General features: G+C 36.5%; 1 pseudogene; it reads right to left on the bottom strand.

Annotated features, from left to right (window-relative positions):
- Positions 1-477: 477 nt before the first annotated feature.
- LOC116135124 lies at positions 478-12,814 on the bottom strand (annotated as a pseudogene).
- Between the last annotated feature and the right edge of the window lie 4,941 nt (positions 12,815-17,755).

Raw genomic sequence — 17,755 nt, 5'->3', positions numbered from 1 at the left:
CTTCAATCTCTACAAATTTTGCAACACCTTTATGTGGGCATCACCACCCTCACCTAGTTTCTTTTCTAGATTCCGTTTCCTTTTCCTAGATCCTACTTCAGATTTTACATCCTGAAATCCATTTGCATTCACTTCAGCTCTTATTCCCGGCAACCGATCTGCTTTCACTTCAGTTTGATTCCTGAAGCACTTGCATTCCTTCATTAATGTTTCCGGACCCCTATCTGCACCATCTTGGTTACCCTCTACTTTATTGTGGTCGCTAGAATGTACTATCAATTTTCAACACCTTATGCGCGTCATCAACCTTTTGCGGGGCATCACCACCTTCACCTAGCTTCTTCTTACTTAGATTTACGTTTCCTTATGAATACTTCATTTTTACATCCTGCACTCCACTTGCTTCACTTCAGTTCTAATCCCTGCACCTATCCTCATCACTTCAGTTTTTTTCCCCTGCACTGAATCATATCAATGTTAATCCCTCAACCCATCTGCGTTCACTTCAGGTTTAGTTCTCTGAACCACATTTGTACATCCTTCAGTTATTGTCCCTGCAACCCAGTTGAACTGCTTTGTTCCATCCCCTTTATTCTGTTCAATAGAGCACTACTCTCAAATTTCTCACAACCTGATTGGAGCCATCACCACCTTCACCTAGCTTCTTTTGCTTAGTTGTTCAGTTTCCTTTTACTAGATACTACTTCAGTTTTTATGTCTTGAACTCCATTTCCATTTACTTCATTTCTTAATCCCGGCAACCCATCTGCATTCACTTCAGTTTGTGTTCCCTGCAACCGAATTGCGTTCACTTCAGGTTTGTTCCCTCAAACACGTTTGCAAACCATTCATGTTCACTTTCAGTATTTTCTACCAGAAAATCACAAACAATAGAAGAGATGGAGAACATCAATCAACTAACAGTAGTCCACAATCAATAAATTAGCAGAAGTGTTCTTTTCATGTCTCCACAGTTAAAATCGAGGGGAGAAATGACATTATATACCTCCTTAAACATTTACTCCTGGCAGTGGCCTTGGAATGTGAGAGTGAAACGGAAGATTATTGTAGAAGACAGATCTGGAGAGCAAAAATGTAAGACTACACACAACTAACGCACGCTGTGTTACATGTAACGCAAAATATTATAGAAGAGAACTTACAGGACTCCATTTTTGCGATCATCTTCATGCCCTCAATTGGTGAGTGTACTCACAGGCCGCACAGATTTATCAGAAAGGCAGATGAATCCGTTCATTCATGGAGACACAAAAATTTTGTTAATTATAGCAAAAGAATATGCAGCTGTGGATAGGTTAATATTAACAGTTATTCTGTCTCTTACTTGCATGAAAGGCCACCTCTCATGTCTAAACATGAGAGGTTTTTCAAGTCACATATCCCAGGCTGTGTACATCTACCAGTTATATAATTGCCAGAATAGATAATATTTTTTAACCGCACCAAAAGAAGCCAAAATTTTGCCTACTTACAAAAATATTTTCCTTTTCTTTCCTTCTTTCTACAAATGATTACCTCACAAGAGTACGAGAGGCATCTTGTGACTGCCCAACCTGAACCCGCCAGTTTACTGAAGTTCATTAAAAATTACAGGGCAATTAGAGAACCGACTCATAAATATCTTCTGTTTTCATTGAAACAAATTTTCTTTCTTGATAACCTCGCTTACCTGTACATCAATTTTAAAACTTGGAAACTACTTCAAACCTACAACCATTGGTAGAAGAAAATCTTTGGGATATAATATTATCGTGGATAGATTCTCACGTGGAATTTTAACCCTGACTCTTGGAACACCAAGGGTCTAAAAGTGATGCTAGAGTCAATGGATGAGTACTAATCTGTGTACTATAAAGCATAGTACGAGTTACTATGCTTTAGTTAGTACACAGTTAGTACTCATCCATTAGTCCCAAAGTATATTCGTCATAAAATTCAATCCACCCTGGGCTTTAAATAAAACAAAATTTAATCTTGACAAGCCAATTATACGATAAACCCAATCTTCCAAAGAATAAAACTGCTATTTGGGCTTAACTAACACAATAACCCACCCCAAAGTTGTTTCAGCTTGGAGTTGAATACCCCGGCTCGTTTGGGCGAATTTGACAACTAATGAGGCTTAGAGGTTAGGTTATGGGCTAAGGCACCAACCTGAAGCAACTCCAACCGGGGCCAAGACCTAAGTAGACTAATCATACATATATGACATTCTCTGACTTTAGACTTTATTTGAAGCGCACTGCACTCGGGCTGACTGACTGGTCAGATCCTAGTATATATTAAATAACCAACAGAATAGATAAGTTATACCGGAAACCTGCAGCAGCAATACACCCATCAGTTGATCAAAAAGTAATACTATACTTACATCAGACTTTACACAATTTTATTCATCTGATGTGACATATATCACAATCACACAAATTTTAATTATTTGAAATTTAATATTATAATAAAATTTATGGTTATAACATATGCCATCATAATATTCAAATGGTTAAAAAAATGATGTAAACATAACATACTCTTGATCAAATGACTGGAGGGTTTCCAAGTGAGAGTGAATTTCAAATTTATAGCATCATAAAAATCTGACCACGCGGTGCGCAATCGAAATGTTTTTTAATCACAGCACAATGAACAATAACTGTTTTTTTAACAAACTCAAAAACAAAATGATGTCGTTTTCACTTAATCAAGCATCTCAAGATTGAAAGGCAGCGTTTGAGTTGCAAACATAAAACAGATGCTGAATGAAACATTCCTTAACAGCCCTCCTCAAGCTAACGTGCTTACAGTTTCAGTACCAGCAATTCAGCAGCAGCGGAAATTCATAGACAATAAACCAATAACTCTCTTCGATCTTCAAGCTTCAATACTGAACTTCCATCTCCAATATACACTTGGACTATCCACCAACATTATAACCACCAGTGTCACCTGTCCTCATTATGCTGGCATACATGTGTTCAATTTGAACAGCTCCATTAGTGTTTTACTCTTGAATGCAATAATCATTTTTGGCGACAACAGCAAAACGAATGCTAAGATAGAACCGAAGAACATTTTGATAGCATATCATGAAACCATTGTCGTCTTCACCGAGATCTTCCTCGAAGAAGATATGGCGGTTTCGCAGGTAAGGCTTCTAGTCCTGCATCCGCCAGATCCTGATGAAGGAGAGTTCAGCTCAGGGCAGCACACGTCCCCAGTTCTGAATGCCGGACTCAAGAGCCAACTCCTGTACTCATGTCATCTCTTCAAGAGTTTCTATCGTGTTCACTCACAAAGCTGCAGTCATAAGACTACAATTAATTTAACTCTGTAGATTACAAATTAGTGCTCATATCAACACCAAATTTTATTTTAGAACTGGTCATGTACCTGACTGGAATCGCCAGGAGACTCTTAACACCTCGCTGCCTAGCTCAACAAGAACTTCATCAGTGTAGGGCTTCAGCCATTGTACCGCCAACTCAACTCTACAAAAGAAAGGAAGGGGAAGAAAAGAAAATTCAACAATTTAACCAACCCAACATTATGTGCCCAACCTAATGATTAAGGAAACAAAAATCGGTGATGGAGAAAGTTGGTAAACAGCATCTGCAGACAGTCCTCATAATTAAGGAAGACAAGAAGATGGAAGCAAAACTTATGAAATTGGGTTTCACAGTCGAACCTGGTATGCCAGAGATGATCATTGCCACTCCTCTATCTTTCAAGTCTGCATGATTAGGTAGATGCACTCCCTCCATCTGATTTTTGTATGGATCACCAGCATTGTCAACATACCTGACTGGTAACACTGGGCACTGAAGAATATCTTACCTGTATTGGCCATATAGAGTCAAAGACAAGTTGTAGAGAGCTAATCTCGTCAAATGACCATAACCCAGGCAAGTAAATTTAATATATATACTGATTTTGTGCTTCGAAAAACCATATAAAGAAGAGACTCTAATAAAATGCACTCCTCAGGGTTTGAGAACTTCTCCAACTCTTTCTGAATCAAGTCAGCCATAGAGTTATGTAACCTTCTCTTGATACCAGGACCGTATAGAGAAACATGCATCCTTGATAGATATGCATCTTCCTACAATTATTCTCACTCAGAAATGGTTTATGATATACAGATTGATTTAGTACAGACAAGAAATTAGAGAATATCCGAAAAAAAAAGCACCTAAATATTCTCTCAAAACACGAATGCTTGACCCAGTTGTAGAGATAGAGAACTTTGGATAAAGCAACACAACGAGCCTTGTTAATTCTGTCTCTCTGATCTGTCAAATGTACGAAATTTTTTAACTATATGGACTCCAGTTTTAGATAGGAGCTTTCTTATCATAATAGCCGTTAAAAACAATAATGTGCCAAATAATGCTCTGGACACTGGAATTATAAATTTAATCAAATAAGTACCACAAAGATCACTTTAAAAACAAAAGGAAAATGAGCGCATAGACCCCATGGCAGTTCAATGTGAGGAAAAAACTATCCCCTGTTACTAAGTAAAAGATTAAAACCCACCTGCTGCACTCCTCTTCTGAGGGGTCCCATTACCTCATTCCAACATAGACATTGACAGGTAAGTTCTTTGCTTCCAAAGCCATTTAGTTATTGCTTTATTGCCTTATTCTGAAAGCAATAACGTATTACAGACAAAATTGAGGAAAAAAGAAGAGGAAAACAGAGCCAGATTTTCTAAAAAAATATGAAAAGAAAATAAGAAGTAGACCAAAGCAATGAACAAATATACCCAAAACATAAACAATATAAAAATAAAGAAGCGTTCAACCTGCTCATTGTTTTTTCCGCAGAGGTGAGCCACCACCTATGGAAGCATATCCTTCTTTACTTTGGGAGCTCGTAGCACAGAAATTATTTGCAGGGCACTGAAGAAACCGATACACCTGGGAAACGTATGATGTCCCCTCAATCAATATAAAAACAATTGGAATAAAACTATATTTTAAAGATACAAATACGAAAAGAGATAATACTAAGAATAAGGAAAGGAGGGACATCTGAGAAAGATAGAGCAGGCATACCGGATCTGCAATAATTAAACAAAAATGGTTGAACACCGTGATGTTTCTCTGGTCCCAAGATCAGAAGTAACACTCCAACCCTATCTTCATTTTCAACATTTAAGCAGAGTTAGGTTTGCTGAACGCCAAAAGTTGCTTATAACAAAAGCATCAACAAGTAATCCTTCTTACTTCAAAGTCTTTAAAAGACGGCTATTCAAAGATCCAACTACTGGGAAGGACTTCAAGCCCATAAAAAGTCAGCATTTGTAGAATAAATAAAAGACAATTATGCTAAGGAGGATAATTTTCAAGTTACCATGTCAACTAATCTGAAATTTCAATTTCAGTGCTACAATTCTACGAAACAACGCCAAGTGTTGGGAATACGACATGTCTCTTTCAGTTGAATTTACTTCTTTGCCTAGGCACAGAATCTTTCTCAGAAAGTGAATCAACAAGGTTCCATATCCATTTCCTTTGGAACACCACTATTTTCATCCACAAAACTGCAAAATTACCCAACAACAGTTAAGAAAAAATTAGCATCAATTAAAACACTAAATGAGCCAACAAAAACAAAACAAAAAAACAAAAGGTTATAATAAGCAGAAGTGATAACCCTAGATCTTGATTGTTTTACAATCAACATCAATTTTGGTTCCATTTCCCTTGCAACCATTGGGCATTAGTAAAGAAAATCAAACAAATTGACCAAAAAGAAAAGGTGTGACAAAGTGCAATTAGGCATCTGAAAATTTGCAAACAATCTTGTGCTTTCAGGAACAAATCCAATGGATAACAATGTCCACCTTTAAACATAAGATTAACAAGACCAAAAATATTTAATTCGTTATTTCTACTCTCATAATGAGGAAGGGGATTATGTCCTAGGCCCAATAACTGTAGTACCCAATAATCAAATTAATTTTATCATAGCCCAAAAATTTATTTAAAAAGAAAATGATACTCTCTAATAAGCACAAACAATAATTTTTTTAAAAACAAAAAGACGTTTGCCTATATTTTCCTATTTTTATTATTATTTATAAGTCTTTTTTTTTATATTATGAGACAAAATAGAAGTATTGTTTTAAGAATTCACCTAATGTTATTAGATTTCAAAAGGAAAAAAATTCGAAGATGCAATTACAACTATAAATAAATAATTTTTGAAAGTGAAATTTCAATGTAAAACTGTAACTTGGTTATTGAAACATCAACTCAAATTACTATGAAATTTTATGTAATTAAGTATTTAGCAACTAAAGATAATTAAGAGACAGTACATATTATGATACAAAATCATTCTCAAACATTATACAATGAAGTTAATGGCAATATTTTAAAAACAATTTTCGATCATCTCTGTTTTACAATTATGCATCAATCATCCATGATAAAAGAAAAAAATATTTGAAAAAAAAATAACTGTACTCTTTATACTACTCTTCTTCTTCATCATCGTCGCGTCTCATCATTGTCATCATCATCCACCACCACCACCACCACTCTTCTTCTTGTGATTCAAAAAAATATAATAAGCGCAAACAATTGATTTTTTTTAAACAAAAGAGACATTTACCAAATATTTTCCTTTTTTTTTTTTTTTTTTAATTGAAAAATCAACTCAAACATGATTCATACCATTTACTTGTTGACTAATTGTTTCCGTCTTCCTCCTGCAAAACAAATCAGATTTTTAAATACTTATGTATCTGATTAAACTTATTAAGTATTTGTGCAACTAAACATATATATATGATACCAAATCATTTTCAAACATTAAAACACAATTTCAAGTTTTGAATAGCAATTCATATTTACATAGCCTAAAAACATATTTCTGTCATCAATTTCTGTTTGCCCCCCTGAATTTTCCAAATTATGCATCAATCATCACTAATAAAAAAAAATAATATATTTTGCATTTAATATCATTTTCTTCAAATAGTAAAATATGTACAACTTTTATTATGTATAACTAATCAATTCACATACCTGTTCTATGAACAATTGTTGCACGTGGAGTTAAGGTTACCCATCCATCGTTCTTTTCATATAAATAATCAATAATAACTTTGTTGAGTTTGGTGTCAGTTGTTCTCCATAACCAAAGATCTTCATATTTGGACATTCCAAATCGAAGAGACTCCAAAGCTGGGAATTCAATAGAATATGAGCCTGAGCTAAAACAAGCAATGTTATCTAGACCTCAAGGCGCAAAGACGACAAACTAGGAAATACAATCCTCTGTATTGCTGATGCTTCCTCATTTGTGATTATTTCTGTAGTGTTAGCATCCAATCTACTAAGCTTCTAAGCTTCACCAGGCTTTTGACATGGACGGGGAGAAAGGTTTTTCAATTTAGAGCAACCCTGTATTTTTATAGAAGTAGTTTCCCAAACTTGGGAGTTGTGGTGTGATCTTTCCTCCTGGTACTATCCTTTTCTCATATTCCTCTTCTTCTTTCATCCCGAAGATGAAGATCTCCTCTAAATTCTTGCAATCAATTACTCTATTTCTTCCAAACTAATAAGACTTCGCAATAACACTGGAGAAAATAGTTTAATTAACTTTGGCATCTTGCACACTTATTCTATTCAAGTTGAAGGTCTATGTTTGAGTGTCACTCTTCCATATTTCAATCAAGTTGGCAAGGTCCAGATTTGTAGTTCCTCTAAGTTTTTGAATGTTAATTCGATGCCCCTTCCAATGTATTTAGGAGATACATTACATTCTGATCATATTGTTAAACCTTTCAACTCATTGAACCTCTGTCCATGAGTTCACGAAACATATTTTCCAAACCGATGATATATAGAAACTCGGTTTTTTCAATTATCAAGTTTTAAGGCAATCAAGCAATCGTGAAATCATACTCTCCCCAGTGAGATCATAATTTTCCTTGAGTATTTTTTCATAATCTAAAAGTGTCCACTGCAAACTTTTGGATCACCTATTATTATTGTAAAGTTCGATAACTTTTGAACAGCATGTTTATATCAGGTAAAAGCCCTGGTTTGGGATAAAAATTTCCAACCTATTAGTCTAGACAAGTATTGTAACTCAGCAAGCTTGGCATGCTTCTCAATCCCCCTCATCTCCTTCAAAATCCAAAGCATAGAACTTGGAAAATGTACAATCCTCTCTTACAAAGAGCTATATAACACCATGTGCTATTCGCTTTAGCTTTAGACAGCGTTCAAATCTAATAGCCTCAAATGATAATTGCTAAAAGAGATAGGTATCTCCCTAATATTGAACCACAAAGACTAAGAATTTCTAGGTTGCTAGATGCCCGATTAGATAAGTCCCCAACTTGCAATATAAGATACAAGTGTTTAAGATTTGCAAGCAAAGAAAGTGACTGGGCAGTGGCAATAGTTGAGTTTACTCAAGTCTAGAACTCTAAGATCTTTCATGCTTGAAAGAAATTGTTAGGGAGAACCATTCATGATTCTTTCAATAGTAAAGACTGCAACTTTGGGATTCAATCCCATAGGTACAGCTTTAATATATTTGACATCAATGAGATACATGTGAGACTTCAAATGTATCTCTTTCAGCCATTCTCAACAATGCCAGCTTTCACCAAGAATATTTGGTTGTACTTAGGTGCTATTATATGTGCAACATCACGTACAACATCATGCATTTTAACATACCTCATCATCTCATCATCGTCGTCATTTCTTCATGAATCAAGAGAAAAGAAGAGAAGGGAACTTACAATAGCACTGCTCTGTCTTAACTGCTCCATTGTGTCAACATTTTGAACCACCCCAACCAGCTCCATATCTCGCTAAAACTGTAATTGAGATTTGAAATCCTCTGGAAATAAGCTACAAAAGAAGAACAATGATTTCGCATCTCACTCTCTAGATATTTGATGCTCAACTCCAAAGAGAAATCACACTTCCTTGCAACCTCGATGTCTGTTGGGGTAGACGTTTTGAGTTGTCGTGCCGTCAGTCCAGACATGCTTGTTTTGTTCTTCAATTGTTGCTATGGTAACAACGCAATCGCAAACCACCACATTCAGCGCTATCTCTCTGGCAATTGGGTTTAAATCACTGTTTCAACACTGCTCCAGCTTTCTCCTTAAAAAGGACCCAAGATTCTTCTTTTGATAACGTTGCAACCGTAAATATCGGTTGAGCATCCATTTCGTACATCATCTCTGTTCGAGAGGTGAGCAAATCTTGCAACCTCTGGTTCTTCCAAAGGAATACCAATCTCCTCATTCATAATCCCACAACGTCATCTAATATATGAGGATTCGTTTCTCCTTCTAATTCTCTCCCACAGGACACTTGCTCTCGCTGACTCGGATATCCGACAATGATTTCGACCTACTGGAAGCAATTTCTCCTTGAATTTCACGATACTCGGGTTCTGGAAGCAACACCATAACAACTGAATCGTACTTTTTTCTTCTTTGGCATGTTTGCCAATTTCTTTCACCATGTGGTCTTACCACACCCCCCATCCCACATATTCCGATATGCTGACGTCATCTTTCAGGGCCTCCATAATTTCATTCTTGATAATTCTCTGGATTCAAAAATTCCAGAAAATCTCACAGCCGAGTATATTGCTGGGAGAGGAGGAGCAGGCTGAGACACAGTTTGGAATTTGCGTCGTCTTGGAGCTGAATGATCACCACTACCTTCTGCTTTGCCACCTTGCGAACCGTAGGGCGATCTGAGATCGATGCACCACCCTTGAAGCACCGTTTGTTCGCATTGACTTCACTTCCAAAAACTTTTCAGCTCTGCAGAGACTTACACTTCCGATACCAGTTTTGTGACATCAGGTAAGATAATTCTCTGTTCTTTCAGCAGCATCAATCTTCACTTGTATGGTGCCTCTGTAGCCTAAGTTTTCTTAGCTCTGTTCACTTCCAATGTTGTCATTGTATGAACAAGTAACCGAGCTGACGGCCTGGCATCGAACAGGCAGTTAAAAATTTCTCGGCAATTGAACCACAGTTGAAGTAACAATTTCCATGTTCTGTGATTGTGTGTTTTGGATTGATGAGAGATTGAGGATGAATAATGATGATAGAATGTAGGAAAGAGAAGTGAATGTTATGTAATTCATCTCTTAGAATACACCCATCCTTTGCCTCTGCTCTCAAGGCTCTTGATTCCATCTTTAAAAGGTTAGTTACTATTTCTTCTTTCTTCCATACTACTAGAGTAAGATTTGTTTAGCATGAAAATGGAATAAAGAAATTCTCAGTGTGTATGATAAGAGAAAGAAATAGCAAACCATAAGAAAGGAATTTGTCTGTATAATAAAAAAAAAACTCAGAAGAGTCACAGTATAAAGCAATTGAAAAAAAATTGATTGGCAATCGATGGTGCCAACAACTATGGTTAATTATATATTTTTTAATTTATAATGATTTTTAAGTTCATTTTGGTTGAAAATTATGTATAGGTGTACTTGTTATTCTAATTCTAACTGTATAAAATAAACTTTGAAAATAATCTGATTTTAAAACTACCTAGACAGCTTTTCATTTTTGATAAATCTAATTATTTTACAGTCATTCATTAAACATTTTGATGTTGTAGCTTGAGAATAAAATAATTAAATTTTCTGCTACAAACATACTCTAAAAACACCTTTGCCTCTCTCCAAGGCTTCTTGATTCCATCCTTAAAAGTTATTCTTTTCTTCCATAACTACTGAGTTAAGAATTTCTTTATGAAATGGGAATAAAGATATTGTGTTGGTTATGAATGAACAATCAATTAAAGGACAGAGTTACAGCTAAAGCAATTGAGTAGAAAAGAAAAGTGAATGGATGTTGAAATGATATTGATTCCATAATTTGCCTTGCTTCTCAAGGCTTCTTTGGTTCCATTATCTTTTCTTTCTTACTGTTCTCACTAGAATATCTAAAGTAAACATTAAGAGTGCATGTATTCTTGTCTCTTAAACATAATTGATGTGATTAATTTACTGATTTCCCAAAGCCAAAGCATGATGAATTTGATTAGGGTGTGCAAAACCGGATATCCGATCCGTTTTGCATTTTTCTAATTGATCACAATGAACTTGATCTAAATCCGATGGATTTGTCTAATCTGGTTTTGATCCAATCTAATATTGGAATCAAATAAATCCGATATCCAGTTTTATCTGAATTTTCTTAAAATATCAATTTTCCCCCTAAAATTTTACATTTTTACCCTTCTACATTATCATTTTATCACATTTTGACCCCCAAGTTATCATCGTTTTAAATTGTCCACTACTTTACCACTTTTCACCTAGGACCCCAAAATAACTTCTTAAAACTTGTAGTTATGGACAAACTAGATCGGATCTAGATATCCGGTTTCTTTGTAGAGTCAATCTAGTATCCGATTCGAAAATCCGAATCTACCAAAATGGATATCCAATCTAATCCGAATTTTGGATATCCGATTTTTCAGATCGGATCAATACAGACCGATTAGATACTGTTTTTTTGCACACCCCTAAATTTGATCAATTAAACCATGGTAATTTTGGGATAAAGAAGATCATAATATTACTATTTATCATAAGGCAGTGATCATTAAACCATGATGCAAAGTAAATAATTATTAATAACGTTTCATGTTACAAAAGTGACGATGCATTCAATAAGAACATTATTTCGATAAAATTTCATAAACCTAGTGAAATTCCAGATATAATATGTTGAGTAAAGCAGAGGACTGGTTTTGTAGACTGATTTGTGCTCTAATTCCAACAATTTAAAAAGATGGTTGTGTACTTGTACCAAATAATAAAAGTTTAAAGAATTCATACTCTTTTCATTTTTTGCCTAATTTCAACAGCCTTTGCTCTCACTCAAGCTTAATATTTTTCTCACAAATGGAGAGATTCTAATGGAATGAGGGTAGGGTCGCATTTCCAATACTGTAGGGAACTTTCATGAAACCATGAAACCTACGAGGTTTACTTAAAAAACCTTGTATAATGAATAACTTGAAGACCTGAAAACAAGCTCATTAAAACTTATAATCATCACTTTCTCTTCTCAATGCCAATATAGTTAAAAGCGCAACCTCAACATTGAACAGTATTCTGAAATCAGTTAAAAAAGGCTCAAAATTGGGACTCTAAGTTACAAAAAAATTACAAAGAACAATGATGTCGTCAAAGAGTTCAAAATTTGGCTCCCAAAACAAAAATGTTCTGGAGTATCTGATTCAGTTATGTTCGAAAAATGATCATATCTTCTTCTCATTTTTGCAGCCTTCACACAGCAATACTCTGTTTACTACAACACGGCAATCCAGTTTTTCAACAATGTTAACTGGACACGCGCGCACTTCTCTTACTTTCTTTCCTGCATGATGAATTGATGATCATGACCTTCACTCTGCTCCTTAAGTGTATGGCTCTCAGTTCGTATCTGGGATACAGTCACTTTTGGTCTCGTTTACTCATTTCTTGCTGCTTTTGATTCATCTGCACCTGCATGTTGTTCACCATTACTCACTATGTTGCATGGACATCAACTCTCCAATTTATCAAAAATGTTAGTCAGGGCAGATCAATCTTATTCTGTTTCCTTTTCTTAGCTCTTAGTTTTCTTTTACTGATTTTGCTTCAGTTTTTATGCCCTCAACTTCAATCTCTACTCCTGCAGACCATTTGCATTCACCTCAGGTTTAGTCCCCAGAAACCCATTTGCATTCCCTTCAGTTATTGTTCCCTGCGACCCATCTGCACCTCCCTTGGTTACCATTCCTTTCGTTCTGTTCACTAGACACTACCCTCAAATTTCGCAACACCACCCTCACCTGTTTCATTTTCTTAGATTTCCGTTTCCTTTCCTAGATACTACTTCAGATTTTACATCCTGCAATCCATTTGCATTCACTAGCTCTTATTCCCAGCAACCGATCTGCGTTCACTTCAGGTTTGATTCCCTGAAGCACATTTGCTTCACTCAGTAATTGTTTCCTGCACCTATCTGCACCATCTTGGTTACCCTCTACTTTATTCTGGTTGCTAGAAGCGTTACTATCAATTTCTCAACACCCATATGCACGTCATCAACCTTTTGCAAGGCATCACCACCTTCCCTAGCTTCTTCTTCTTAGATTTACGTTTCCATCTAGATAGTACTTCAGTTTTTACTCCGCACTCCACTTGCATTCACCTTCAGTTCTAATTCCCTGCAACCCATCCTCATTCGCTTCAGTTTTTTTCCCCTGCAACCCATCTGTGTTCACTTCAGGTTTAGTTCCCTGAAACACATTTGTACATCCTTCGTTATTTTTTCCCTGCAACCCAGTTGAACCTGCTTGGTTACCATCCCCTTTATTCTGTTCCTAGGAGCAATACTCTCAAATTTCTCAACACCTTATCCGGGCCACTCCCACCTTCAGCCAATTTCTTTTTCTTCGCCTTCCATTTCCTTTTCTAGATTTACTTCATTTTTTACATCCTGACTGCACTCCACTTGCAGTCACTTCAGTTCTTAATCCCTGCAACCCATCCACATTCACTTCGGCTTTTATTCCCTGCACTCCATTTGCATTCACTTCAGTTCTTATTCCTGCAAACCATCCGCATTCACTTCAGCTTTTGTTCCCTCAAACACGTTTGCATTCACTTCAGTTATTGTTCCTTGCAACCCAGTTGCACCTGCTTTGTTACCATCCCCTTTATTCTGTTCACTAGGACACTGCCATCAAATTTCTCAACACCCTTGTGCGGGTCATCACCAGCTGCACCTAGATTCTGTTTCTTACCTTTCCGATTCGTTTTCTTGAAATTACTTCAGTTTTTACGTCCTGCACTACATTAGAATTCACTTCAGTTCTTATTTCCTCACCCCCATCACATTCACTTCAGTTTTTGTTCCCTGCAATCCATTGGTTGCTCACATCAGCTATTATTCTCGGGTGCAACCAATTTGGTTTTACTTTAGCCCTATTTCCTGCAACCGATCTACACTCACTCAATTTATGTTCCTGCAACCCATGTGGACGTTTTGGTTACCATCCCCTTTATTCTGTTCCCTTGGAGCGCCAATCTTATTAGCTACAAAAGCCCCTCCAATTAGTTCCTTTTCTCAGATCCCCCTCTCATATTTCTTAAGCCCTGCAAACCATTCATGTTCACGTCAGTATTTTCTAACAAGAAAATCACAAAACATGATAAAGATGGAAGAATATCAATCACTAATAGTAGTCCACAATCAAATAAAAGCAGAAATGTTCTTTCATATCTCCACAGTTCAAATCGGAGGGCAGAAATGACATTATTTACCTCTCCAACAAAATTACCCAGCAGTGGCCGCGGAATGTGAGAGTGAAACGGAGGATACTTGTAGAAGACAGATATGAAGAAGCAAAAATGTAAGAGCTACAGGCAACTAATCACGCTGTGTTACATGTAACCAATTAATATAGAAGAGAACTTACAGGACTCCATTTTTTGCGAGCATACTTCATACCCTCAATTGGTAGTGCATCACAGGCCACACAGATTTATCAGAAAGGCCGATGATCCGTTCATTCTTCCTGTGCGTTTTGAAAATACTTTTATGTGAGCGCATATTTTGACACCTCTAATTGCGAACAAATATTTATTTGATGACCTCTGGTGATAGAACTATAGTTGCAACCGAGGATTCCAAAAGTGATCAATGCATAATTGTGGGATATACAGCATCACTTCACCCAAATCATTAAATTTACATCATCACAAACTAACATTAGCAATGTAGAAATTTTGATTCTTTTGGCTCGAGTCATCATCATCAGAAAATTTTGGTATAATCTGCAAGAGATGAGACTCCTTGATAATGGCAGTTTGCAAATACCCGATGAACAGGGGAAATTCATAAACCCTGAACTCTTGGAAACCAACGGTCATAAAATTCAATCCACCCCTTGGGCTTATAATAAAAACAATTAATCTTGTACCAAGCCGAACCTATACAAAACCCAATCTTCCCAAAAGAATAAAACTGCTATTTGCTTAACCTACACAATAACCAACCCAAAGTTTTTTCAGCTTGGAGCTGAATATCCGGCTGGTTGGGTGAATTTGGAACACCGATGAGCTTAGAGTTGCGGTCAGGGCAGGCACCAACCTGAAGCAACTCCAACCCAGGCCAGACCTAAGTAGACTAATCCATATATGTGACATTCTCGACTTTGGACTTTATTTAACATTACTTGAAGCCAACAAAGCATATTTTAAATCTTGCAAAATCACAGAATAAGTACAAAGCATGATTTTCTTTTATTTTTTTATTGGGTACGAATTAAAGATATCACATATTATGAAAACAATCTCAAACACTACCTGCCAGGCAAACCGTTTTCCATTAATATCAACCTGAAAATGTGTGGAAAAATTTTATGATTAGACATAAAAAGGAAGTTGATTTCTAATAATATGTCGGAAACTTAAGTCAGTTCTATAATACCAGCGGGATAAAAATCCAATATGTCATAAATTTCCCATAAAACAATGGAGCGCATGAGGAAGTATATAAATAAAAAACCAACAGAAATGGATATTATATTGGAAACCTTGCAGCAGGCAATACCCCCTTAGTGATCAAATGGCTTGAAGGGTTTCCCAAGTGAGAAAGTGATTTCAAATTTATCAATATATATAAAATCTGAAGCCCGCGGTGCGTAATCAAAATGTTTTTTTAATCACAGACAATGAACAATAACTGTTTTTTTAACAAACTCAAAGAAATCAAATGATGTCGTTTTCACTTAATTCAAGCAGCATCTTCCGGCAGCGTTTGAGTTGCAACATAAACAGATGCTGACTGAAACATTCCTTAACAGCCCCCCTCAAGCTAAACTGTGCTTACAGTTTAGCTTGCTTATGAACACAGCAGCAAGAAAATCACAAAGTCAAATACTCCTTAGACTAGGCAGCCGCAGCAGAACTTCAATAGACAATAAACCCAATAACTCTGTTCAGATCTTCAAGCTTCAATACTGAACTTCAATCTTCTCAATATACACTTTAGACTAATCCACCAACATTATATCCGGCAACAAATTTGTAGTTCCTATATGTTCAGCATCTTGGGCTTCATCGACATAGCCTCCTCGTTATGCAGGTCCTGAGATATGTCCTTTTTATGCTAGCATAATACCACCAGTTTCACATATCCTTATATGCTGGCATACATGTGTTCAATATTTGAAACAGCTCCATTACGTGTTTTACTCTCAATCGCTTTAAGGAGATTATTCTTGAATGCAATAATCATTTTTGGTGACAACAGCAAACGATGCTAAGTAGAGAACGCATATCTCATGAAGTCCACGTCGTCTTCATCGGAGATCTTCCTTGAGGAACATATGGCGGGTACTGCAGGTAAGGCTCTATTACTGCATCTGCCAGATCCGTGATGAGGAAGAGGTTCAGTTCAGGGCAGGTACACGTCCCCAGTTCTGAATGCCGGATTCAAGAGACAACTCCCTGACTCCATGCCAATCTCTTCAAGAGTTTCTACGTGTTCACTCACAAGCTGCATCGGAAACACTACAATTAATTTAGTCTGTATATTACATATTTAGTGCTCTATCAACACACAAAATTGATATTTAGTAACGGTCATGTACCTGACTGAACCGCCAGGAGACTCTTAACTAAACGAATAGAAAGCAACGGAACAAATAATACATTAAACAAACCAAACAGTAAACTAGAAGAATACGCGCGATTTACCCTGGTTCACTCATGTAGGCTACGTCCAGCTGAGTCAATTTATTACAATATGCCTCACCTCTCTCGTTTACAATGAATGAATTGTTCTCACACTCATAACAGAGAAAGAAAATTTTTATATACTAGGTTTAAGGGATTAAACCTAGTTTTACAAGTGCGTCTCCGTTACCCATTAATGCTGAGTAGTCGACAACTCCAACATTAACACCTTTCTTACCTAGCTCAAAAGACCTTCATCAGTGTAGGCGTCAGCCATTGCAGCGGCCCAACTCAACTCTACAAAGAAAAGAAGGGGAAAGAATGAAAATTCCTAAAATTTAACCAACCAACATTATAGTGCCCAACCTAACATAACGGGAAAACAAAATCGGTGATGGAGAAAGTTGGTAGACAGCAGCTCCAACAGTCCTCATAATTAGGGAGAGACAAGAAAGATGGAAGCTAAAACTTGTGAAATTGGGTTCACAGTCGACACCTGGTATTCCGAGTATGATCATTGCCAACTCCTCTGTCTTTCAAGTTCTGCATGATTAGTATACTCCATCTGATCTTTGTATGGATCACCAGCATTCTCAACATAACTGACTGTATGCGTGGGCACTGAAGAATATCATTACCTGTATTTCCACATATAGAAGTCAAAGACAAGTTGTAGAGAGCTCATCTTGTCAAATGACCATAACCCAAGCAGTCAAATCTTATATATAAATGCACCTACTCAGGGTTTGAAAAATTCTCCAACTCTTTCTGAATCAAGTCAGCCCCAGACTTAATATAACCTTCTCGTGATGAACCAGACCGATATAGAAACATGCTCCTTGATAGATTGCGTCTTCCCTGACATTTTCTCACTTAGAATGGTTCATGATATACAAATTGATTTACTACAGACAAGAAATTAGAGAAAAAAAAAGCACCTAAATATTCTCTCAAGAACACGAATGCCACGACCCATTGTAGAGATAGAGAA

The sequence above is a fragment of the Pistacia vera genome, unplaced genomic scaffold, assembly GCF_008641045.1.
Source record: "Pistacia vera cultivar Batoury unplaced genomic scaffold, PisVer_v2 Contig294, whole genome shotgun sequence".
NCBI classification, from domain to species: domain Eukaryota; kingdom Viridiplantae; phylum Streptophyta; class Magnoliopsida; order Sapindales; family Anacardiaceae; genus Pistacia; species Pistacia vera.
The sequence above is the reverse complement of the archived record's forward strand: the minus strand, read 5'-3'. Positions and strand labels throughout refer to the sequence as shown.